The 27,579-nt window shown below is 40.6% G+C and overlaps 1 protein-coding gene across 4 annotated transcripts in view; it reads right to left on the bottom strand.

Annotated features, from left to right (window-relative positions):
* The window catches only part of LYPD6B (LY6/PLAUR domain containing 6B), a 158,423-nt gene that overhangs the window by 27,262 nt on the left and 103,582 nt on the right, over nt 1-27,579 (bottom strand). Inside the window, exons 1-3 of one of the 4 annotated variants that reach the window (XM_081051167.1) lie at nt 5,419-6,616; nt 4,496-4,625; nt 1,543-1,584 (exon numbers count right to left, since the gene is read on the bottom strand). The exons of 2 other annotated variants lie outside the window; for them this stretch is intronic. The gene's annotated coding sequence lies outside the window, so the exon portion shown is untranslated. Of the gene's footprint in view, nt 1-1,542; nt 1,585-4,495; nt 4,626-5,418; nt 6,617-27,579 lie in introns of those variants that run through there. One more of the 4 variants, XM_081051168.1, reaches the window with a different exon arrangement.

Raw genomic sequence — 27,579 nt, 5'->3', positions numbered from 1 at the left:
ATAAAAGTCCCAGAAGAGAAAATATAAACACAGAATGCTACTAGATGATCTTAAGAAATTTTGGGTGTGATAATGATATAGAGGCTATGTTTAAGAAGTCCTTACATGTTGTCGATATATATTAATTTACTTATAAAGAAAATACTATGGTGTCTTGGGTTTGCTTTAAATATTCTCATACTGGATGGAAGAATAGGTAAAACAAGATTGGCAAAATATTCCTAATTATTAACACTGGATGATGGCTAGTTGGGGTTTCTTATACTATTTTCTCTAATTTGTGTATACTTAAATTTTTCCATAATAAATTTTTTTTGAAGTACACAAAGAAATATGAGTGACTTCCTTAATGGGGAAAAGGACTTTCTAACTGTGATTCAAAACCCAGAAAGTATAAAATTAAAGTTTGATACATTCAATAACATTAAACAACAATAACTTCTGCATGACAAAAAAAAAAACCATACGCAAAGTGAAAAACAAGTAACCACCTGGGGAAAATATTTTCAACTGATGGCACAGACAAAATAATGGATGATCTCACTAATATGGAAAGAGTTAGTAGAAATCAGTAAGAAAATTATTAGCAACCCAACAGAAAAATTAACAAAGAACATTAACAGACACTTCTTCACAGAAAAATAAATAAAATGGCCTTTAAACATCATGACTTGAACATCTTTTCAAATAGGAGAAATGCAAATTAAAAATATACTTTATAACTTCTAGATTTTGACTTGTCTGATAAAAATGCTTTCTAACACTCTTTTGAGGAGACCATGCAAAATCAGCCATTTCCATATATTGCTGGTGTGAATGTGGTTCCCACGGAGCGATTTGGTAACATTATTAAAATTTCACACGCATTTACCCTTGACCCAAAATCTCACTTCTGTGAAGTTTTTCTCCAGAGAGAGTGCAGACATGCACCATGATATATCACCACGTAGTCACTGCAGCACTATTTGTAATGGAAAATGACTGGAAGCAACCCACATGTCCATCAAAAAAAGTTTATATGTGTGTATATATCTACATATATATCTACAAATATATCTACATATATGTATATTATGTGTGTGTATATATCTACATATATATCTACATATATATCTACATATTAATATATGCATATACACATGGGGTATGATGTAGCCATTAAAAAAATGAGGATGCTTTCTATATGTTGCTGTGAAAGAGTACATATACAGTAGACACGTATATTGGAGAGAGATATAGAGATATGAATACTATATGTCATTTCTTGTGTTAGAGAGGGAATAAATTAAAAATACTGTAGGTATTTACTTATAGATGCATAAATACACAATATATAGGAAACTAATAAAAACGATGCCCTGTAGGTAGAGAGGCAGGTGTAAAAAATATAGTATAAAAGGACGGAAGGCAGAAGGAGGCTTCTCAGAGTGTACCTCTTTTCGTTGTTTTGATTTTTGATCCATATGAATGCATAACTTATTCAAAAATTAAATGAAAACAAAGTATTCGATTGGTTCTACAGTTTATTATTGATTGACTTACCGTATAATTAAAGCTCAATAGTTTCCTCCGATGGACTACGGGCTTGGAAAATCCAAAGAGCAGATGCAAACAAAGCAGATACAAAACAGCATTTTTTTTTATCAGTTTCAGGTGTACAAAACAATGTACTAGTAAGACATTTACACCCCTCACAAAGTGAATAACACCCCCCCAATCTACTACCCTTCTGACATTGTATAAAGCTGTTATAATTCCACTGATTCTATTCCCTATGCTGTACTCCACATCCCATGACTATATATATATATATATTAAATTACAGTTGACAACAAAATAGCATTTTTATTTGCCTTTGCAATGTATAATTTGGTAGGGATAGGGGTAGCAGACAATTCACCATCCTAATTACATTTCTCAAATTCTATTGGTAAAGTCCCTTGAGGTATTAGTAAGTACAGAGTCACAGTTGTCTGCAATGAGAGCAGGTTAAGAAAGTAGGTAAGGAAGATAAATGGGCAGGAAGCACTGTCTTCCTGCAGAACAGAAGCATTATATCCATTTGAGTGTATTGTAATTGTTGACTATTAGCAACACATCTCTCTTACACTATAGACCAATAAGCACTAAGTTTTTCTTCCCCAAGGTCCATTTCTATCTTGCCCCCTCCAACCCCAGATTCCATGTTTAGAGGGATTTATCTAAACTGTATGTATTATAGAAGATAATTACCCAAATTTAAGATGTAAAATACATAATTGCCATGAAATGTGTCTGACCCACATGAAATAACTAAATTATTACATTAACATGATATAATTTTGACAAGTGCAAAAAAGTTGTATACACTCAATAGGCACATTGTTCTCTTGCCCCTAAATAGTCAATTTTTGCTGGGCTCTATGAAATGTGAGAAACAGTTCACTATCTCCTGTGCCTGCATTTGAGGTTCTGAGATCCCAAATTTCAGGCTTTCAAGTCTACAAGATGCAGTGGCCTGGGAAGCCTCTCCCTCAGCCCCTAGCATGGGGAAGGAGGGGCTATAACCCACTCCCATAGGAAGTGATGCCATGGTTACTTGTGCACAGCAAAAGGGAAATTCCTGCTAGTTGGTTGAGTGAACAAGCTAACTATTTTGTCTTAATGGACTATTTCTCAGCATTTCAGTTCCCTTACAATGTAGAATTAAGTGTTAAAAGTTAGGGTGAACATTAAGCAAATTACTTAACCTCCATGTGCCTCAGTTTACTCACTGTAAAAAGGAGATAATTAAAAAATAATGACCTCAATGAGTTAATATGTCTTCAGCACTTAGAATAACAGAAAGATAGTATGAACTCAAATATTAACTAACTGTATGTAACACCTTAGAGATATGTTTAAAATTCCCCCTTTGGAGCCAGGCTCCCAAGGCTACCTCCTGAGAAGTCACAGAATACATCCTGTCGCCATTTTCTTTAGACTAATTAGCTGTGGTACAAATGGAAATTATTAACTTTCACAACTTCAACTTTACTAGTGTTGAATGATTTATATAATCCTGTAGCTAGGAGGTTCCAGAACTGCATTCCTTTCCTTGGCAAATTTGTACATCTTCTTACAAAGGCAGTATTTTGTTCATCACATTGTGTCTGAGAAATGACTGCAGGCTAGAATTACGCAGAGAACGTCAATCTCATTGCCCCTCTGTGCCAATCGCATTGCCCTCTTGAAACACTGGGGAGCACAGGAAGACACTGCACTGCACAGGCAAAGGCAGAACCAACCAGCCCACAGTTTGACAAGAAGGCTTAGAAAAGACCCTGGGGTGAGGCTTATTTACAAATGGGAAAACTGATGCAGTTAAGCCTCTAGAACCTAGAACCTCTGAGACTCTATTTTCCATCATAAGGGGACTATTACACTGTCATGATCTGGAAGTAAATAGTAGAAAAAAGTGTTTATAATAAGTAGTTTAAATGTGTGCTTGTCTCTCCCTAAAGTGTCTCTTCTTAATACCATGCAAACAGAAGAGCAAAGGAAATGCGAATGCTGTACCCACTTGGAGAAAGCCATCCAGAACATTACAAAAACACTCCCCCATATCATCAGACCTTAGGGAAGTAAATGGGATCAAATCCTGTGGGAAATAAAGGAACAAACATCGTCCTGGCAAACTACACCTCTGCCCCACTCAAAATTTTCATCCAGTATTTCTTTCCTTACACTTTCTTCATTTAAAATGCACATTTTTATTTCATAAAATAATCCAATTTATACACTCTACATGGCCTACACACATTCATTCAGTGAGTCAATCAATATTTATGGAGCACCTACTATGTGCCAGGCAACTTTTTGTTCCCTGCCATAGCTTTAGTCCTAAAACTAAGTTCCTGCTCTTGGAGATCTAAGATATGACTAAGATCCGACTTTCCAATGATTTGCTCATGATTTCCTCCATGTGCCCTCATGCAGAATAACCTCTTGTTAAGGTTCACATTTAATGAGGGTTTATGGGTGCCAGGCAAAAAGCATCATTAATTCATGTAATTCTCAGAACACCCCCATAAGTTGGGTACTATTATTATGCCACTTTATAGATGAAGAATTGAAGTTTAAAAAGAGGATAAGTAACTTACCCCAAGCTACAAATCTCATAAACCATGCATAGAATTTAAATTCATCCAATTCCAAACTCCTCCACCTTAATCTGTATACTACACTGCCTTCCAAACTTCTTAGTTATAGTGTGCTATGCTGGTTATACTTTGTTTATAATAGTCTCTTCTGCATTTCTTTGTTTGGTTTGCTGTGATTCTCATCTTCTGTATGATGCCTTTCTAGCATCTAGACCACAATCATGTAAAAGCAATTGTATCAAGTCATGGGACCATGGCAGAGCAGGCTAAGAACTGACAACCATTTGTATATAAATATTTAAATGTAGGCACTACACTCCATTTAGTGAATTATTCAAATTCTGGGCTTACACAAAAAGGTTTCAAGAGCTTACCAGCTGCTTCCTTCTGTGATCTCATGATTTTCACCCAAACAAGACTCAAAGGAGACATTTTCCAAATCAGCTTCCTTATATTTACACCTGGTCATTGATGTCGTCTGCCTTAGTTTTTGCCAGCTCCAAACTAAGGGAGAGAGTCAATTTGAAATCTCTCTCTAATTACTTCCTTTCCTTTCCCCAAACCTTGCTTTCTCCCCCACCCCACTCCCAAAACCCCCAAAGCTAAAACCATAGTTCAGTGAAATCAGTGCGATTAAGCAAAATTATGAACGAGCTCAGGGAGTTACTCTAATTGCTCTAATCAGGGACATCCTCCCCCACCACAGCTTTGCTTGTGGGAGGCCTAGTCAGCCTAGAACATTCCTTCCCTGTCCCTGGGTGGTGTGTCAGCAGATTGCAATCGCTGCTGCTATGTATGTTTCCAGGTTAATGTGAGATTGTTCAAGTCTGAGTCTTCAGATCCTTATGATTCTCCTTGAAGATTTCTTCACCCGGTTTACTGAAAAGAACCTTGTATTTAACCCCTGAGCCCCAGACACCCATGGCACCATTCATTCAGACCAGGATGTCAGATTCTTCAATGGGAAGAAGATTGTGTGTCCAAAGGAAAAAGACTGTCTCCCTCTCTCACCAAAGACCACTCCTGAAGGCGGGAATAGTCTTTCCTCTTTGGCATGGGCTTGGCACTGAGCAGGCGCCCAAATATTTGCTGAATGCTGTGCAATGAAGAAAGGAGGTGTGAAAGTAAAGTCATGCTTTCTTTTAACAAGCCCTGAATGGGACAATGGATTTGATCAGACGAAAATACTTGCACCCGGGCTGTGCATATCACATACTACACTTAAATGAGAACACTGAAAAGACATGACTAGTGCTCAGCACGTAACAGCAAAGATGATCTCATTCCTCAGCATTACCTTGAAACAGTGGAAGGTTGCAAGTCTGTGTCAGAAACTGACATCAAATCAGGAGTTTCCACCAGGAAAACAGTAGTAACAGCAGCAATAACCAACAGTCTAAGTAACATGCTTGATTTGCTTCTGAAATCCTTCAAGGAAAATTCCAGAACTTCAGGAATTGAATTCATTAACGAGGTCTACTAGGAGGTTGTATAAAAACTACTGCCACCTTTCCTCACGCTTTCAGTTAACTTTCTATACTCTGTGGCAACAGTCGCTCGTGAAGGAGAGGTGATTGAGAGCTGTCACAAGAATTCCTTTGAGTCAAGGTTCACTGGGTGGGACAGATCCAAGAAGACCTGGCAACGCTCTGCAGCTGCGACATGGCCACGCGACACACATAGGCCATGTGTTTGGCTTCCTTCTGTGGGGGGAATGATGCTGAGCATTGGGTTGGAAGTCTCATGTTATGGCACCATCAATCCAACTTTCTTTTGGGGGTTTTCCTTAGCTGAGAAAGTATTCATCAAATAAATATTTTAAATTTAATATGCATCTATATTTTATTCATTTAATAAGCATTCTTGAACACCGACAGCGCATGGCATGAGAAACTAGAAATAAAAACTCATGTAAGACATGGTCCATGCCCTGAAGTGATTTGAATACAGTGGCGAAGGCAGTCCAATTATAATGGCACATACACGGCAGTGGTTATAGGGACAGTGCATTACAGAGCATTTCTAACTTGACTACATCTACTTTTCTAAAAATGTAGTGATCCCTGTGGCTGGTAGTACGTAGGGAAGCATAGTATTTATGCTGAAACCATGCAGGGAGGCTCCCAGAAATAAGCAAATCTGCAAAGAACAGATCAATACACATTTTCTTTGGCCAAGGGAAGGAAATACCTCAGGAAAAAGCTTTTTTTCTTTAAAAAAAAAAAAAAAAGGGAAACATGCTGGCCGAGACTTTCCAGAGATATCACCAGAATAAATTAATGGGTGCAGACAAGTGCTTAGATTTGCAGCACTGATTAGCTTTCATGTGGAGGCTCTGTTTCCATATCCTAAAGTAGGAACTGGGTATCCTGGTACTTTGAGGATTTTCAGCAAACTCCACGGTTGCCCTGACTCCAATTCTTGGTTCAGAAATTTCACCCTTTCAGCAAAGTTCAATTCTTCCAGAAGCAGGAGATACACTAGATGTGTCAAGCCTTGAGGGGGCCAAAAAAAAAAAAAAAATCAAGTTTTACTGATCACCAGCTTAGCCACTGCAAATTAAATCGCCAGTGGAGTTACCCAGCATGCTTCTGTCCCCTCATGAGAGTTTATCTCAACATGTTCACCTTATTTTCCTGAAGGCATTCTAGTTACCTAAAAAAAAAAAAGTACATTTTCCTGTGATTCAAAATGAAATAATTTCACATATGTGAAGAAGTGTCTGCCATTCACACACTGAAGCATTAAGAGCATTCACTCTTACAATGGACATCACTTAATACAAGAAGCTATCTTCCGGGAACATATATGACTAGGAAAAAGTTGGATGCAAAGGGATATAAAGTGTTAAAACATGTAATCTCCTGAAACCAGCAAAGGGCTCCTTTACTATTTCAGATTGAAGGCGCCTCCTCAGTGAGTTCCAGTAAGTTCTGAGGGTCTAGGTGGTACCCTCTCTCACTTGAACTTTCCCGTCATCCACTGTGAGCATCCACAGGGTTTTTCAAAGTCTACACTCACCGAGGCCTGGCTGCCAAACTCATTACAGCTGGTCCCAGCATGGAGCTGTACCTTGAGTTAATTTTCAATAAAGTATCTCACTCAACGTCTTTATCCTGCTTCCAAGGTCTTCCACGTCCATTTGAAAATCCTTAGCATTTCAGTCTTGCTTTGGGAGGATGCCAGAACTTCAAGTATCCTTCTTAATTAAATGACCTCCACTTCCAGCACACTAAAACGAGTAGGATTTTGGAAAATATCAGACATCAAAATCCTAGTGAACAAACCTATATGAAGAGCCTCCTGTGGTCAGCAACTGTGGTAACAAGTGTGGAATTCTACTTGAGTTACATTTTAAATATAAGAAAAATCTCTGACCTAAAGATCTGGTAAGACTGGATATAATACATGAAATGACTACAGTGGGTACAGGGCAGAGCACGATTAATAATTAAAACAAGTGAAACAGGGTACAAAAAGTGATAATAATATCTTATTACTTAAAGACAAAACCTGAAAAATGAAGAATGCTTAAATTAGATATAGCGCATTCTCATACCATAGTTCTATTGATTCTGACAACCATACAGTGGGGCAGGCAAGGGAGATACTGTATTATTAACCCCATTTTACAGATAAGAAAACTGTGACTCAAAGAAGTAAAGGAACTTAGCCAAGGGCACCTGGCAAATAAATGGCAGAATTCCAGGAGAGTAGTCCAAGCGTCATCTCCCTGTTCTGTAATTTTGCTACCATATCATGCTGCCTCCTTGCTAAGTACCAGGGGAGGGAAAAGAGGGAGCCTGGAAGGACTTGAAGGATGAGATATAAAGGAAGATAGAGAGATGGGCAAAAAACACAATCATGGGCTTGGAGACAGAGTATTGGGAGAGAATGACTTACTGAAATGGAATATATATTAGAAGGAAGTGGGAACTGGGATTTGATAGGGAAATGAAATAATCATGGAACTTTCAGAAAATCAGAGTCCAGAGTCAAGTTTTGGTCTTTCAAATAATGAGATCTGTTTTTTTGAAGGAGACAGACATGATCGATACAGAGATTAAGAAAACTGATATGGTTACAAAGGTGGGAGGTGGGAGGCAAAGAGTCTGATTTTCTGAAATCCAGGAGGAAATGGCGTAGGGCCTGAGATAATTCTGAGATGCTGAGGTGGGTCCGATTTACAGAATCCTGTCACTCACATTCATTTGCATATCACTGAACAACCGCAAAGCTAAAAATAGTCTGGTTAAAAGGAACAGGTCATATAAAAGAGAAGAATGATTGTTGCTTACAAATGTATGATAGACTAAGCAATTTTAGGTTGGCTGACTTACAACATGTATGATATGCTGTCTCCAGAATTCAGGATTGGCAAAGGTAACATTACCTCCATTTTCAGCCTTGGGTTAGTGTGGCTTCCTGCCTGGGCCAACCTGTTACCAGGCTGGACTAAAGGTGGCCCCACAGGCCTGTTGGAGTGCCAACAGATCAAGGGGATTTGAGTGGGGTCAGGAGTATTCTCACCCATACTTAAATGAGAACAGGTCTAATTTTTTTAATTGCTTTTATTAAGATATTTTACAAAATTTCATTTGGGTAAAGGGTTCCATAGTTTAAAACATCTGAAAAGCCACTGATCTAGTCTAATGCCAGGAACAGACAGATGAGGAATCAACACAGTGGTGCTGGGTCTGGTTCAAGGTCACAGAGGGGATGCGGCCACTTGAGGGGCATTTTCCACTGCTTTAAAACTGGGAACTCAGAAAGCTTTTGCATAGCAAAAAAGAACAATCAACAAAATGGAAAGGCAACCTGTGAAATGGAGCAAACATTTGCAAATAAGTGTCTACAAGAAATTTAATATCCAAAATACACAAGGAACTAATGTAACTCAATAGCAAAAATAAAAATCTGATTTAAAAATGGGCAAAGGACTTCAATACACATTTTTCCCAAAGAAGACATACAAATGGTCAACAAGTACATGAAAAGGTACAACATCACTAATCATCAGAGAAATTCAAATCAAAACCACAACAAGATATCACTTCACACCATCAGAATGGCTGTCATCAAAAAAAAAAAAACCCAAAAGATAAGTGTTGGTGAAGATGTGGAGAAAAGGGAACCCTTTTACACTGTTAGTGGAAACGTAAATTAGTGCAGCCACTATGGAAAACAGCAGAGCAGTTCCTCAAAAAATTAACAGTAGAATTCCCATATGATCCAGAAATCTTACTTCTGGGTATAAACTTGAAGGAAATGAAGTCATTATCCCCAAGAGATATCTATACTCCCATGTTCATTGCAGCATTATTCACAATAGCCAAGATATGGAAACAACCTTAGTGTCCATCAATGGATGAATGAATAAAAAAAAATGTGGTATATAATTTCTTGGTAGATATTTGTAGGACACTATTTAGCCATAAAAAAGAAAAAAATCCTGCCATTCATGACAACATGGATGGACCTTGAGGACATTTGGCAAAGTGAAATGAGCCAGACAGAAAAAGGCAAATACAGTATGATCTCATGTGTGGAATCTAAAAAAGTCAAAATCATTGAACTGAAAAGTAGAACGGTGGTTGCCGGAGCTGGGGAGTGGGGGAAATGGGGAGATGTCGGTCAAAGAGCACAAACTTTCAATTATGAGATGAATAAGTTCTGGGGATCTGAGGTACAGCATGGTCACCATAGTTAACAATGTTGTATTATATATTTGACACATGCTGAAAGAACGGATTTTAAGAGTTCTCATTACAAGAAAAAGGTAACTGTGAGGTGATGGAGGTGTTAATTAACCTCTTTATGGTAATCATTTCACAATGCATACATATATCAAATCATCTCATTTTACACCTTAACATACTTTTTCCAATTTTTTACAATCAATTTTACCTCAACAAAGCTGGAGGGCGGTGGAAATTTGGGCAACTGAGATCGCAGAAAACAAAAATCATGTAACGTCCTTTGAAGCCCCCAGGCCAGGATTGCCTCTGGGCGCTTGACTGTCCCTGTGCAGGGAGAGTCCTGGTGCCCTCAGCCGCCCAGCACAGGTGGCAGGGACAGCGATTGGGACGCGGGTCCCCCACACACTGCCTGGCTGGACCTCAGAGCAGCAGGATGGTACACACCCAGAGCTTGTTTCAGTGTGAAGCCTCCTGCCAGCAAATGAAGCTTAAATGACTGCTAATAAGAAAAGGGCCTGGTTAATACTTTCCTCCGATTCATTCATAGTTTGACACTTGCTCCTTTCTTTTGTCTTTCCTCACTGTAGTGTCCTTTTGGAGACTAAGACTAAGGCCAACAAAAACACCCACACACACACAAAAAAACACCACCAACCCACCACCAAAACTGAAAAAAAATAAAATAAAATAATTTTTTTTAAAACCCCACCTTAAGAAAAGGTATGTGTGTGCCCTGGAGAAGATAAACTGCAGGTTTAGAATTCTCACTGTTACCAAAGAATTACGACCCAGAAGGAGAGAACCATTAAATCTGCTGGTTTCACTTGTATAACAGCATATAACATTGTACCTGCTCCTGCATTGCCCACTGAATCAGGAAGTTTAGGGAGGGAAGTCCAGCAGAGCCCCTAGTAAATCTGTCTTTTTGTATTCCAATCATAAAAAAGTATTCCCCTCCCTTTTTCAGACAGCGCCTACTGTCCCCTTAACCGTGTTTATCGAACAAAGTGTCCTTCTCAAAGCTAGAGCATTTCTCTTCTGTGACAGCAAAACTGATTAAATCTTCCTGGAGAAAAGTTAGGCAGACCAAAACCCACCTTCCTGCCAGTTAACAAAGGGACAGAATTTCCAATTCTAATATTTCCCTTCCTTACTTTCCTTATTAAGAAAAACAAATAAAAGCAATAGAGTTTTGTAGAAAACTTCTGACGATAGCTGTTTGCATTTTAACTGAGATTGAAAAATTTCTTCCCAGTTTTGGGAATTAGCAAATCTAACTATCAGAACGTGTAAACTAAGTAGGCTACTGCTTGTAAATTTATGAAAACTGGAGTGCATACAGATGATATACAAACCAACTGTGCAAGATGAGCTTCCCCTGGCAGGTTTGCACATAACCTTTCAAGATGGAAAATTCCAAGATCGTAACTCTGCTTACAGGGACATTAGTTGCAAGAGACATTCCCAAAAGGGACTGTAAGTTATGAAGTAACAACAGCTCTCCAGTGAACTGATTAACTCTTCCATATTCAGAACGCCCAGTTTAAAAAATAACAAATCAAAATGACCTTTTCAGCACTCAACCAACACTGCAAACAGTAACATATCCCAGTTAGAAATCGGGAGGGGAAAAATTATGTCTGTGGCATATGTGCTGATCCGAGCAACAGAGTCTGGTTTTTTATTTTTTTTAATCACCCCTGTCAAAAATATAAAATCTTCTTATAATAAGTTACGCAGCTTTCTGTGCTTCAGGAGCAATTCGCCAACACGAAAGCTCCAGATTTTACAACAGTTTATCGGCACTGTCAGCTAGCTGCTGAGTTGCTGAGATGGGTTTGAGAGGAAAAATATCTCATGTTGCTTTTGAAAGTCATCTGCATAATTGCAGCGCTTTCTAATCCGCACTGAAGACCCATAATTACACCAGGAGAAATTGAGGTCTCTGATCCCGGGTCTGGTAACTAGGTGCACAAACCTCCCATTTGAATCTTCTGGAAGAACAGCCCTTAAGCATCACTGTGGGAAGGAAAGGAAAGCAGGCCTCCCAGCATGCACTGCTCTCTAGCCTGCCACTCGTCAGTGATTCTGAAATCACTGGCTATAGCTAGAACTTTGTTTCCTCACCCCCAAACTTGGGTACTTACAAAGTGGCTAATGAAAAAAACAACAAGTAATCTCCCGACCACTGTAGTAGTCGGATAAGAATGAAAACTGATAGATGTATGTACACTTTCATTCTTGAGCTGGGTAAGAAAAGTAATTTCCATCCCACCGAGCTCTAAAGGGCTGCCTTTCACCCCGTCGGGAGAGGTGTAAAGTGTGCTTTGTGCAGACTGGCCTGGCCTTTGATGGATTTATTGACAAGACCTTCTGGCTAGAGTAAGTGCAGGGATACACCATTTGTTAAAAAAGAGAAAAATGTATACTGCCAGGTTTGGAATTCTCACTGTTACCAAAGAATTATGACCTAGAAGCAGAGAACCATGAAATCTGCTGGTTTCACTTGTGTAAAGCATATAACGTTGTACCTGCGCCTGCACTGCCGGCTGAAGCAGGACCTCATAAAACACAGGTGTGACTTAGGAGATCGTGGCTATGATGCGGTATCAGTATGGGGAGGAAAGGATTAAAGGCATTTCCCAAACCTAAAGGAAAACAAAGTTTCAAAAGTAAGGTGAGTTAGCTGCCAGTATCTGTCTGAAGTTGCTGGAAATGCAGAGTTCTTTAACTTTGACAGACTATGCTCGATGCACAGGGCACAATTGTAGTCACTTTTGTTGTCTGTCATGTGCTAAAAGGACAGGGCTTACAGGTAGCACTGTTTAGTCTCATTTGGGAGAGCGGGGGAAGGTAAAATGATAGAAAACTGACTTTGAGTTAACTTTGCACTAATCTCTAGATCACAGTGGTGCCAAGATGCTGTCTTTATAATACTTTACAATTTCAATAAAGCTCTGACATTACTGGATGGCAATAATAGAAAGAACAATGAACCACTGTCTGTCTGCATGTGACATGCTACATAAAAAGGCCATACTGGAAGCCTAATTGCTTCTCAGCCTGAGTATTTCAATCTCTAGCCCCCAATGGAACACAAGTTATTCTCAAGGTTTAGTGTATCTGGGATTTAATTGGAGTCAGGAAAACCTTGTTCAGATCCTGAATTTAAGCTCTGATCATCCCTGTTAGGAACTGGTTTAGACTAAGTTGCTTAACTTCTTAAGAGTCTCAGTTTCCTCATCTACAAATCAGGACAGGAAAATTTTAAGTTCGGGGCTGTGGTAACACGTAAATGATAAGAAACAGTGAGAATTACATGAATTAACAATAAAGTGTGTTTCACAATGCCAAGCCTATAGTAAACGCCCAATAAATGTTAGTTTCCTTCTAATGTGTTTTTCACTTTCAATTGTGGCAAAGGAACTTGTGGAGGAGACAGGGCCAGGTAGTGTAAGAAGCTGACACTGAATTTCTTGTTAGTGGGGGAGGAGGGGCAGATTTAACTGAACCACTGTCAGTCCTGTAAACAGGCTCCCTGCTGAAGTCTCTCATTGCAGGGAAGGCGTAATGAAGTGCCAGGCAGGGGTGAGATTTGTTCAGAGCATCAACCATCTATCCCAACCCCTTGCAGCTCCCGTGGCAAAGCTTCCTGCTTGCTGGTAACTTCCAAAAGGTCCACCTTCTAAACCAAAAAGCAATGCATGAGCTGTTTCATTGCCCTTGGCCATTTATATCCATTTTCTATATAAAAAATCAACACTACTAGCTCCTAAAGAAACAAGAGGAAGGGAAATCAGAGACAGGAGGAAATGGGCAGATGGAAGAACAGCTAAGGTACCCAGTTATAACAAACCTCTCTTTCCTGCCAAGATACGAAAAAACAGAATCCCAGCCAGCTTTGCGGGTTAACTCTCTTAGCCAATTGGCTACATATTGGACAGAAAGAGAGGTCCAACAGTGGAAAAACAAAAGCTTTTCCCACCAAATGGGAGTGGTTGGAAACGCATATGAAGAAAACTGCCTGCTGTTGTGGGATTCCAGATTTATCCTCTCCATGTGGCGTGGGTCGAATGGACTCAGCTCCATGCAAGGGGGCCATTTTTGTAGCCACTGATGCCACCAGTTCTACCTGCAATCTAAAACTCCAGGCTGTACGTTTGGTTCCTCATCTCTCCGCATGCAATAACTGAAACACCATGTTTCGTGCTCTAGAAAACGCAAACACAGCATTTCTGCGTGATCTACTTCATATCTTCCCAAACAATTCAACGAAGGACGAAAGCAGATGAGACATTTCAAAGTAAGGATGATGGTTGGATGTCTTAGGGCATGGGGATAGTGGGTGTGTTGATGGAGACGGTCTCTATTTAGTGGAGTTGTCATTGGTTAAAAACATAGGTTCTATGCTAACTTTAATGTTTGTCAGAGATACATCCTCATTGGCTGTGTGTGACATCTTTCCGGGTCATAATTACCACTGCCTCCTGGAGAATCTATGGGTGGCTGTCATGCTAGGATATAGGTGGCCACCAGACAGGTCACCTACCTGTAGTTAGTTACCTGAATAGCCTGAATGACCCACCAAAGCCAAAAAGTCTGTGAGTGAAGTGGTTAAGGTTAAGGTCAGAGTATTTGACCCCGGAACAACACGGGTTTGAATTACACGAGTCCACTTACTTATATGTGAATTCTTATTCAATATGTATTTTCTGTTCCTTACAATTTTCTTGATAACATTTTCTTTTCTCTAGCTTACTTTATTGTAAAAATACAGTACACAATACAGATAACATACAAAATATGTGTTAATTGACTGTTTATTGGTAAGGCTTCTGGTCAACAATAGGCCATTATTCATTAAGTTTTGGGGGAGTCAAAAGTTATATACAGTTTTTCAAATACACAGGGAGTCACGACCCCTTAGCTTATCCCCCCTGCATTGTTTGAAATCAACTGTAGGTAACATGACCACGTGCAAGCCACAGGTCTGGGAGTCAGCAGTCAAGGCAGGAGGCAGAGGGGCCTCGACAGGCCAGGCTGGAGTCCAGGTACAGGCCACTTTATTGCTTTCTTTGAATGCCCTTCCCTCCTTTCTAAAACTAACCGCCAACTGCTTATCCAGCAAGGCCCAGCTCAAATTCTGCTCGTCCATGAGCTCTCTACCAGGCAATTGTCTGCTCTCTCGGACATACCTTTACAGGTGTTATTTACTATACTCTGTTTATAAAACTCCATCTTTATTTTACAAGTAATATAAATACATACACACACATACATGTATATTATCAAGAGTGTTATAATTATATATCTCTTTCTTTCACTAGACTATAATTTTTTGAAGGCAAGAATCATGTCCCATATATTGAATACTGTACCAGACACTGAAGATTCACAAGTAAACATCTCTTTGAACTTTAATAAATGAAGGTGTAGGGCCGGCCCAGTGGCTCGGGCGGTTAGAGCTCCATGCTCCTAACTCCGAAGGCTGCCGGTTCGATTCCCACATGGGCCAGTAGGCTCTCAACCATAAGGTTGCTGGTTCAATTCCTCAAGTCCCGCAAGGGATGGTGGGCTCTGCCCCCTGCAACTAAGATGGAACATGGCACCTTGAGCTGAGCTGCCTCCCGGATGGCTCAGTTAGTTGGAGTGCAGGCTCTCAACCACAAGGTTGCCATTCAATTCCTCGAGTCCCTCAAGGGATGGTGGGCAGCGCCTCCTGCAACTAGCAACAGCAACTGGACCTGGAGCTGAGCTGCACCCTCCACAACTAAGACTGAAAGGACAACAACTTGAAGCTGAATGGCACCCTCCAACAACTAAGATTTTTTAAAAAAAGGACAGCAACAAAAAAAATAAAAATAAAAAAATAAATGAAGGTGTAGATTCGTAAGCAGTTGGTTTGTGAGCAAGTAGAAAGAAAGTGATTAGGCTGGTCTCGGATGGGTAAACTGAGGTAAAGTATAGCCAAACAAATCTCCCTTACTTTGTGACATGGTTACCAATTAAATCAGTAGAATTTCATACATGACCTTGATTTTGGCAAGGCAACACATACATTTTTTTATCCTTGTGGAAATGATGGCCAATTATGAGCTACCAAATAATGTTTTTTAATAGACGAGCCTCAAACCTAAGTGGTCTAGTAGCATGCTGCAGAACTCTATCTTTATTTATGCAGTTTAACATTTTTATCAAGTACTTAAATGCAAATAAGAAAATTACCTATGAAACCTAACGTGGGCACAAAGTCAGGAAAGACAACTACTATGTTTCATTACAGAATCAAGATCTGAAGAAAGATTTGGCAGATTATAGTATCACGCTGAAACCAACTAATGCTAAACATAAAGTTATGCATTTTGTTTCAAATTATCAAGGGTACAGGCATGGAATAAGCAAGACCTTTTTAGACAGAAATTAGTTTTTATAAATTTTGTAGTAAGTAAAAATGTCATATGGTTACACAGATATAGATGATATAGGTATGTAGATATAAATAGATACAGATGAATATAGACATAGATATAGATATATATAAAATATAAAAATAGTGTTGCTAGTTAAAGAAGCTAATACACAACTAAGCCTCATCTTTGTATGACATCTGAATCAAGCCAAATTCCTCTCATGAATCTGATCGCCTTTGCAATTCAACATTCACTTTTAATTAGAAGGCCTACAGAACCATACATCCAGGATGGTAAGAGGTCTAAAAACTCTGTCTTAGTTATAATATTTAAGAGACCTACACTAGTTTGCCCAGAGAAACAAAAACTTTGGTGGAGAAAAAGGGAAAGTGAGAGCTAAACTTGAACTAATAACTTTTCAAATAGTTGGAGAGGAGAAAGTTGCTTTAGAAGATGACTTCACAAAAGCTACACAGAGACCCATTTCCGGTCAAGTTTTGAAATGCCCAGCAAGGGGGAATGGGCTGCCTGAGAGCAACAAGCGCCCTGCCAACAGAATTATTCAAGTAGAGGATGGGTGAACAACCACCAATGGGAATGTGTCAAAGGGATTTCTGCACTTGGAGATCAGAATCCTTGAAGGAAAGGACCTTGAAGCCCCTTTCAATTCTATGTCCCTCCTGGGTGCTGACGGTGGAGGGACCAAGGAGCCCGAGACAGACATTTCAAATCCCTCGGCTGCACTGCGGAAGTTGATACATCACATGCTGCATCAGACTTGAAATCACCCACATGGGAAGAGTTTCGCCCTTACAAAGCCACACATGTGGTTGAGTAGCTTTTATGGCTCATGATGACTAGTCTGAGTGGGTATCCTGCCGTTGACACCTTTCTAGAAGTAGGTATATAGAAAATGAGGCAGAAAAAAACAAAAAGGGCAAAGAAGAGGGAAAAATGGGCCTGTGAGCTGTAAAACAGGGAGCTTGGGGTGAAGGCATACAGGACGGAGAGCGGTAATCCCAGGGCTGTGGGTTCTCACACAGATCATTGGGTTCTTACTACAGATCATGGGTAACAAACCACAGAGCAAATTTCAGTGTAGAGTCCAGCATAAGCACTTCTTCTTCAGCCCCAGTGGCTCCCAAGTTCTTATTGCTCTGAATAGGACAGCACTGAAAAACTATTTTTTCTTATTCAAAACCTTTCCCTATGATCCGTGAGCTACTGCAAACATGTGGCTTTTCTTGAGTCCCCCTTTCCTTATTCCACTGCTCCCCCCACCCCAGACACACAACAAAACAACAAAAATAGGCTGGGGATACAGGACAAAAAAAAAAAGTCACACTAAAAAATGCCTTCACATAAGGAATGAGTAAAACAGAATTCCTATCCTTGACTTATAAAAACTCAAAGGTAAGGGAAATTTTACAGACCCAGAAAGTGATGAAATGAAGAGAAGACATCGAGTCTACCCCAAAGGTGCTAAACTATTTTATTTGTTTTCTTGGTTGTGAAAAAGAAAATAAATCATTAAAATGACTGTTGGAATGCCTCAAGGATAAGGGCATCTAGTAGGACTTGACTATAAATGTTGTAGAGAGTAATAAAAGAGTTGGTTTTGTTTCCTTAGCATTTGTCTGGGCTGAGTCTTCCTATTTCAACACAGGAATCATGGGCGATGGTAAAGTCAATGTGCCACAGGACACATATTATTGCCTTTCCATGCAGGCCTGGCCGAGAATCCCCGAGTGGCTCTCCTGCCTATACCCAGCTTCCATCTAACACGACCATACAGGACATGCCATCATACCGCCAGGGCTTCAGGATCACAATTTGTTTTACTTTCATGGCTACTAGTTATTTCACACATAGCTGCTTATAAAATAGATTCCGTGTGTGTGTGTTGTTGTTGTTGTTGTTGTTGTTGTTGTTATCGTTGTTCTTATTTGTCTTAGTCCTTGGAATTCAAGATGAAGAAAGTAAGGTTCCTACCCTAAGGAGCTCAGTCTACAGTCTAAAGGGTTCTGGATTAATTCTGATGTTGTTTAATAATATATTTCAAGTGCCTGAAGACAGAGAAAGGTGACAGAGTAGCTGTTAAAAAAGCAACTGTTGATTTGATTTAAACCCAGGAAGGATTAGTTAAGAATTTGTAAAAGAGGTAGGATTTTCGACTAACCCACAAACTGGCATCCAGCATTTGCTTTGAATATTTCCTTTTTATTTTCTGCATGTCAAGCTTTCACATGAACATGTGATGGCTCAACTAAATCTCAAAAGACAGTTCTTACTCAAACCTAAGTTTCTCTAGATCTGTAATGAACAAAAATATTAAGAACTTGGAAATAAATTAAACTTTGGAATGAACTGGAACTGCAAACGCATGCCAATCAATATTGATCTCTACAACTGATCTTCACATTTCATCCAGGACAATTCAGTCTCCTGTTTGTCATCCAAATCGCATACAATAGGACCCAAGAACTGTGCCAAGAACAGTGACATGCTAGGGGATAGGTAATATTTGTACATGGAAGTAACCCCAGCTGCTTTTCCATAGTACCTGTGCATGATAGCACATATCTTCTTAAGCATCAAGGTGTCAAGACTCTCTCAGCAAAATCACAAGGATAGGGTCTTCAAGGGGCTTTACTAAGACCCCCCCCCCATACACACACACTGCCTCCCCATGGCTGGAAATCTGGACTTATGAAATATCTCTTTGCAGAATGAGCCACAGCTGTATGTCCAAGGCACAATTATGTAATTCATACAACTAAATAGGAACTTGGGCCCTAGAGTCCATTCATTGCCTATTCAGTTGAAACCAGTATGAGCCAGCCTGGATGACTCAGGGGGAATGGTAATGATGGGATGAATAATTGTTCTCTTGAAGTCACTAGTTAGTATAAAAGCAGTTGTTCATTACTTGACAGGACAGGTTCCTCTGGCTGGTGGAGAACAAAACAAATAAATCAATGTCACTTTCCTCCCTACAATCTTAAAACTACGTATGTAAAATCTTCATTTCAGCTCACAATTCAAGGAAAGCTATCCACAGAACTATCATCCATCGGCTTCTGGTGATAACAGGAATCGACAAGATGTGGAAGAAATGGCTGAGAGGACATTTGTAACTTTAGTGGAAAGAAATCCTATACAAGAACACCACCTGGTTCTCTGCTCTTGGTCACTGCCTCAGTTATTTTAGGAATTCTATGAAAAGAATCAAATGTCTTATTCTAACAGGGTAAGCACACATGTTAACAAGTGAAAGTTATAAAGACTTGAAAATGGAAAATCTTTCCCTTTCAGAGGCATAACCAATCTCAGGAGCAAATCCCTGAATGCATTAGGGATTCTCATTTCCTAATAAATCTGAATCTCTCACTATTTTCCATATAGCATTATTCTAATTTACCCTTTTGGGGGAGATATGTTAAAATACGGTTTCCTTGCAACTAGTCAACAAGTGCTGGAGAGCTAAGGTAATGCACAATATATTGAATGTAGACAACAACACTGTATTATCATCATCAAACTTGCTAAGAGACTAGATCTGAATTATTCCCACGACAAAAAAATAAATGATAATTATGTGATGTGATGAAGGGTCTAACTATCACTAAAATGACAATCATACTATTATAATATATAACTGTATTGAATCAACACATTGTATACCTTAAATTTGTACAATGTTACATGTCAAATATATTTCAAAAACATTAAAAATATTGTTTAATTACAAATGTAGTGCTACTAAAAAATATAGAAAATAAACTGATTTAATAGATGGCAAGTAACCACCCTACATTATTGCCTCATATTAGAGTTCTGTTAGATGATAGCTAAATAGGTTTACGCCATGTGTGATTTTGGCAACAACCTGACTGGCTATATTGCCGAGGCTCCAAAATAAACTGAAGTAAAAAGGCTTGCCCACACACCTGATCAAAGTATACCTGAAGTTTAAACACAAAAGAGAAGCTAGACCCCCATGATCAGAGTGTATGCTGCAGGTGACATTATTGTCCAAACACATTTATTCACCACTTATCTGGCAGTGTCACAGTGGGTGGTTAACAAATATTTAACATCCCAGAGTAACCATCTCTGCCCTTTTTTATCCTAGCATGGACCCACATTTAGAGAACAGGGGGGGAACACAGTTAATACGTAGACAGGGCTGAATGTTCACAGGTTAAATGTGGAAATCAATCGAGCTGAGAACAGAATCCTGCATGGGCTTGTCATGTTTAGACACAGAAGTTTGCATCTCTGTTCTAGAAAGACTTCCTGCATATGAAATTGAGAGCTGCTTACGCTAAAGGTGAAATGCTGTGCTTTGGTTGGATTGCTGAAAACAACCTTTCAAGAAAAAGCCACTGACGATTGTAAGAAAGTTGCTGAGGTGCCCATTACTGGGGGTAAGACGCTGATGGCTGTGTGTGCAGAGGTGTAAAATACGCATTGGAACCATCTAATACCGGTATGCCTTCTCCTGCTCTGCCTCCCTTGCCTAGAGCCAGCCTAGAGCAGAGTTCTTTTTATTTTTTTAACTCCCTGTCTGTGTTTACTGTTAAGCAATCATCTTCAGTGCTAGGAAAAAAGAAAACAAAGGAGCGACTTACACAAACTTTCAGGTATTGTCTTCCTACAACATTGGTCACAAAACCAACAAGAAAGGGGAACAGTGTTCTACTTACCCAGCAACCATAGGGTGAGTCAAAACTGCATCAAATTCAAGGAAATTGCACGTCTGAACCGTCCCCTCTGGGGAGAAGGTGAATAACCCTCCCCTTCGGGAGGCACGCGGACTTTTGTGTGCACTCAGGGTCCTAGTGAGCCTGTTTTCTAAGCGTACAAAATCACCCTGCTCATGCTGTCCCAGGGTCCAGCTGCCTCTCAGCTCTCTTCCCTTCTCCACACAAGGACTCATGTCCTTCTTCTGGGTACCACTGCTCCCCAAAATGGGCAATGTTAACCAAAGCTAAAGGCAAGCTAATGTGGATCAACGAAGCCTATGGAAAACCAAAGGTGCAGGCTTTGGCAGTCCTGGTTGACCAAGCAGGAGGGAACTAAAGGAGTACTGGCCTGTTGAGCAGACCCATCACAGGAAGCAATTCAGTTTACAGCCAGGCAAGACAGCCCCAAGGCCTCAGAAACAAAGAAAGGAAGCTTCTTGCCTGTGCTCTGCTCTCTCACTGTGTGGGAAAGGAAGGCTGAGCTAGCTATTCAGTAAAGTACTGTTTGGAGAGTCTCTGCTGTAGAGACCTGCCTGTCAGGTTTTCATATCTATGGTAGGGGATAAACTGTCCCAGCTGGTTTGAATAAGAACAGGAAGCAAGCCAAAAGGAAAAAGTACTTAATGTAGGTAGGACAGGATTATAAATTCTTCAAAATTAGCTAAAGAAAAAGATTATAGAAGTAACATCGTTTCCACTAGTATGAAGAAAGCATCTCTAGGATTTCTTGCTTGACAACCAAGAAATCTGGCCTTCGGGGGACATTTCTGGTGTGGGAAGGTGTGAGATGATGGGAGGAGAGTGGGGAGTAGCCAGCAGCACGGGTCTCCTGAACCCCATGTTCTGGCTTCTCTGGTGGGGCCTGTGCACGTCCACGTTGCCCAGTTTCCAGCTCTATTTTTTCCTTTGTGTTTCCTAGCTAGAGATCAGATACAAGTTCTTATGAATGCAGAAGTTGTGACAAAAACTTCCCAGCAGCGGGGAAAGTCACTAAGTCAATGTAAGAGGAGGAGGACATCAGAAGGAGGCTAGTTGGCTAGTTGTGGAGTCAGGAGATCACTATGAGATTTGATGGCAAGAAGATGCTACGTGGCCAGAATGACTGCCCTTCAGTCTTACACTGATGGTTTATCCCCCATTCTAGCACGAAATGCAAAGTTCTGGCTCCTACACAGGTCCTGCATCCCTCCAACCGAGGAAGGGTGCCAGGGACCACTCCATCCATGGCTGCGAGGGTGACCTTATAAAAGTCAGTGAAATTTATCACTTTTGTTAGATAAACCACCTGGTACCACCTGTAAAGTGGACTGAATGTAGCTCCATAAACGCTGTATAAAGGAGGCTGTCAACCTATCCTTCAACAAAAGGCTAAATAAACACAACCTTCTTTTCTTTGGCGCTGAGGCTTTCAGATCACCTGAAGCCAAGAACAAGACGCTATCAGAGAGGATAGGGAGGACACTATTACACATTCTCATTTTTCAAAAGCCTTCCTGGCGAACGAGCAGAGCTATCCCGTGCCAATGACCACGACCACCACCTTCACCAGACACCCCAATACGTACGCATCCAGGAGAATTACTCTCGGTTGCATGGGATCACAAGTGTTCTTATTATCTCTAATTAGGGTCTCCTGCAATGTAACTGAACCCATTTTTGGCCACATGAGTGTCCCAGAAAGGCTTAGTGTCCCTCTCCAAATAACCAATCCCCCTGCCTCTAAAAAACAAAAACAAAACCAAAAACAAAAATAAACAACTACATGGTTCAAGAGAGAACTCTGCTAAGAGTTAGGAAGATTCTGCTTCCATTAACCGGAGAGGCATTTGGGGTTAATTCACAGACTGTGCAGTCAGTCGGCCTGGGTAGAATCCCAGTTGTGCCACTTAGTACCTTTATGACATTAGAGGAAGTTACTTAACCTCTCAGTGCTTCACTTTTCTCATATATAAAATGGGGATAAAGTAGTACCTATTCATAAGATTGTGTCAGGACCAAATGTGTTATAATATGTAAAAGACTTAAAACAGTGCTTGGAATATGGAAGAACAATGTTAATATTTGCTGTTATTATTACTATCTTTATTTCTATACTTTTGGGTATGTTACAGAACACCTCTGTTTTCCAGACTTCTCTCAGATGGGCTGACAATACCATCCCTACTCCAAGATGGTTTAAAGGCAAAATAAAATAATTTTAAAGTAAGTAATCTTAGATTGAATTCATATCAAAGAGCCTATGATTAACTATCAATGGCCATGAATTATCTGCAACTATTCCATTAACAGGTGGACTCTATTTCCAACCCCTCTTCCCTGTGGGCTGGCCCTATGACTTTGTTGACCAATAGAATGTGCAGCTTCCACTCCTGTACTCTTCTTGGACAGCTGTCATGTGAAGGAGGCTGAGCTAGCCTATTGGAGGATGAGACCACAGGACAGAGATGAGTATCCCAGCTGAGGTCCCTTATATCGACCACCTCCCAGGTACCAGCTGAGTGCAATAGTATGAGTGACCCCAGGTAAGACTAGAAGAGTCTAGCCCAATTGCTGATCCACAGACTCATGAGCAAATAAAATGGTTGTTGCTTTAAGCCACTAAGTTTGGGGGTGGAGTATTATTATACAATAGATAACTGATACAGATCCCTAAACAAATAAGGCTTTATTATCAACAGCATTTCAAACACACACACACATGAAATCAGGCCTCTTGTCTCTTTGCCAGCAGGTTTACGAACTACTTCATGGTGCTTTTACACTCTCATCTCACCCACCTAGTGGCCACCTAGTGAAGCCAACCAGTCAGCATATTGACTTGGGAAAAGCTAAAGCCAATTAGTGATCAAATCTGGGGAGACGGAGGCAAGCTTTTTCAACCAAGATAGGTGCCAAATTAGGTCTTGCAGAGAAGGGTGATACAGAAACACAGGATTTTTTGTCTGTGATAAACTATGGGGCCAGAAACGGCAAGATATGGTCTCCTTGGAAGTAGCTCTATGCCATGGTCTTGGATGAGTTAACACATAAGGAAGTGGGTAGATTCCTTCAAGGCATAAGCAAACCAATTCAAGGTCAACATCACCAGGTAAGAATCAGGGAGAGCCAGTCAGAACCAACCACATAATCCCTATTACCCAGAAATGTTACTACAAGAATACAGGAAGCCCCAAATGCCTTCATTTTTCCTGCTGGTCAAAAATGAGAATGATTACATTGTAAATTTTGATTTTACTGTGACCTAAGCAAAAATCCCACAATACAGGGGGCGGAAATACAAAGTTCCATAGATCAGTGTTCTTTCATCTGCCACTTGTGGGAAGAATTGATAATCACATTAGTAGGAAAATCACTCTGACATATGTTATGACACATGTTAGAGGTTTAAGTCCCTGTCTATTATAAACAAAGCCACCACATCTAAATGAAACAATCTTATTAATCGGATATGTTGGATCAGCCATACTGCTAAAGGTTCTTAGGCAAAGATCAGAAGCATCTGTCATGCATATATTTGTTTGCTCATCTCATGTTTGTTGAGAATGTACTTTGTACTGTCTATTCTGTGGGTATGTAGGCATGGGGAGAAAGATGGTGGGGGGCCAGAGTGGGGATAGCAAGAATCATATAAAAGTAGCTAAGACATTTCACCTTCAAGATTTTATAGATCTGATCATCTTGAGAAACAAAATTCCTTGCTTGAAGCTACCCAGAGTAACACAACTGAGCTCCACCAAACCTTGCATCAATTGGAATTGATCAGGTTATAAATCAAGGGAGTTCAGAAAACTCCCGATTTCATGGAATTACAGAACTTACTAGATGTAAGTTGTCCATAGATGAAGGTGCTAAAATAATTTACCTAGGGACTTGCAGCTAGTTTCAGTGCAGAGCCAAATCTGGGTCTCCTGAACTCCAAGCCAGCAGGACTCCTGCCAAACTCCACAGAGACACCATTCAAGAAACAAGGTGCTTACAATGTCTAACTGTCAGCAGACAGAAATTGGCTATTCCATATGATGAGCAGGAACTCTACCCTTATCACATGGGAGCAACTGAAGGATACAACTTGGGAAATAAACTTGAGTGCCCTCTAACCAAATACAGCAGCCATAAAAATAGACTTATGAACGCAAAGGCACAAGAAAATACTTGTTAAATTTAAAATTCAAAACTTAAATATGTAGCAACTATGTGAACAAATTATACACAAGGGGAAAGGCAAAAGCAAAACACACTAATGGGTTCATGACAATAGAGTTGGCAACTTTTAAAACTGGGTGATTTTTAGTCTTCATTATTTTCTCTGTTCTCTAGAAGCCCAATATTGTTTCACAATCTTTAACTACTTATATATTTGTAAATGTTTTGACTACATCAGTGGAGAAAATATAAAATGTCACTGGTAGGGAAGATGGTGGAACAGCTGAGGTCTAACCTGTGCTTGCCTCCTCTCATGACCACATCAAAATTACAACTAAACTACTGAACAACCATCACTGACAATCGCCTGAAATCTTGCTGAATCAAAGTCCTACAACTAAGAACATACAAAAGAAGCCACCTTGAGATGGGTAGGAGGGGCAGAGATGCCAAACAAGCTGGTCCCACACCTGCATGTGACCATTAAAAATCGAGAGGGATATCTCAGCTGCAGAGGTGCCCCCAGGAGGAGTGAGGGGTCCAAGCCCCACACCAGGCTCCCCAGCCCAGGGTTCCAGTGCCAAGAAGAGAAGTCCTCACCACTTCTGACTGTGAAAAATCAGCAGAGATTGTGGCTGAGTGAGTAGTACGGCAACTAGAGTCCCTGGCATTTCTCTTAAAGGGTCCATGCACAGACTTACTCACTGATGGACTCACTCGCTTTGAACTCAAGTGCTGGGACAGCAGCTCAAAAGGCATAGGGACATATGGGGAGGAGCTGAGTTGTCTGGCTTCCAGCTGAGGGCCCGAGGGACAGCTTTCTCCCAGACAGAAATACTGACAGAGTCCATTGTTTCTTTGTTGAGCTCTCCCCACTCCTGGCATTCAGACTTAGATGAGCATCATATCCAAATTTCCAACAACCTAGCTGACACCGTTGGCCACGCCCTGGTGATTCCCTGGGACCCTGCCCCACCCAAATTTTAGGCACACCCAAGCCAATTCCAGTGGCTTTTATGAACAAAAGGCCTGTCTTGGTTCATGCTGAGGACTTTCCTAAAATCTCTCAAAGGTTCACAAAACCCAAACGAGCAGCATCTGGCTTCAGCATGTCCTGTACCTCTTGCGGAGCAGCCCCAAGCCTGGCACTAGCGCCGTTGGCCTCAGTTCATGGCTTGGCCTGTCAAGGCACCTCCAAGCCAAGCTTAGGTTGTGGAGATCTACAGATTACTTTGTGGCTCATGCCAGGTGGCCCCAAGCAAGGCACATATAGGCTGTGGTTGAATGTGGCCTGTGACAGGGCCCCTCCCAGGAGGCTCTGGGGCTGGCATGCCTGGCAGCCTGCTCCACACCACGCCAGAGCATCACTGGGCCATCTCTAAGGATGATACACACAAAAGTCTGCTGGGCAGGCACAAGAGCCCTGCTAAAGTGAATCCTGCTCTGTAGGGTCAACCCCCGCACAGCAGCAACTCCACTCTAGTCACAGCCAGTCCTCACAACCAATCAGCCCCAGGATCAATCCCTCCCACTGATATGCAAACAGCAACGAAGGCTCAACTATAACAGGAGGGCACACACAACCCACACACGGAACATATATAGAGCACCTGGCTCAGGTGACAAGGGAAACTGTACCACTGGGTCCCACAGGACACCTACTACATAAGGCCATTCTACTAATACCAGGAAAATAGCAGCCCTGCCTAATACAAAGAAACAAACACAGAGAGACAGACAAAATGGGAAAATGAAGAAACATGTCCCAAATGAAAGAACAGAACAAAGTTTCAGAAAAAGAACTAAACTAAATGGAGATAAGCAATCTACCAGATGCAGAGTTCAAAACACTGGTTGTAAGGATGATCAGTGATCCCACTGAGAACTTCAACAGAGACAGAAAACATAAAAATGGAGATAGAAAACATTAAAATAAAAAACAACCCAATCAGAAATGAAGACTACAATAACTGAAATGAAGAATACATTAGAGAGAATCAATAGCAGATTAGGTAAAACAGAGGATCAAACCAGCAAGTTAGAAGATAAGGTAGTAGAAAAAACTCAATCGGACACACTCCACTCAGCACAGTACCCTCCAGGTCCATTTATGCTGCCACAGATGGCAAGAACCCACTCCCTTTCCTGACTAAGCAATTTTCCATTGTACATATGTATCACCTCCACTTTATCCATTCATCCATTGACGGACACCCAGGCTGCCACCACATCTTGGCCACTGTAAACAATCAGAACAGAAAAAAGAAAAAAGCATGCAAAAAAATGAGGACAGTTTAAGGGCCTGTGGAACAACATCAAGTGTACCACTGTATTTCACATCACAGAGATACCAGAAGGAGGAGAGAGAGCAAGGAATTGAAAACCTATTTGAAAAAATAATGACAGGAAACTTCCCTAACCTGGCAAAGGAAACAGACATACGTGCCCAAGAGCAGAG

This window comes from Rhinolophus hipposideros, assembly GCF_964194185.1.
Source record: "Rhinolophus hipposideros genome assembly, chromosome: 6".
In the NCBI taxonomy this organism is placed as follows: Eukaryota; Metazoa; Chordata; class Mammalia; order Chiroptera; family Rhinolophidae; genus Rhinolophus; species Rhinolophus hipposideros.
Note: the sequence above shows the minus strand (reverse complement) of the source record. Positions and strands in the feature narration are given on the sequence as shown.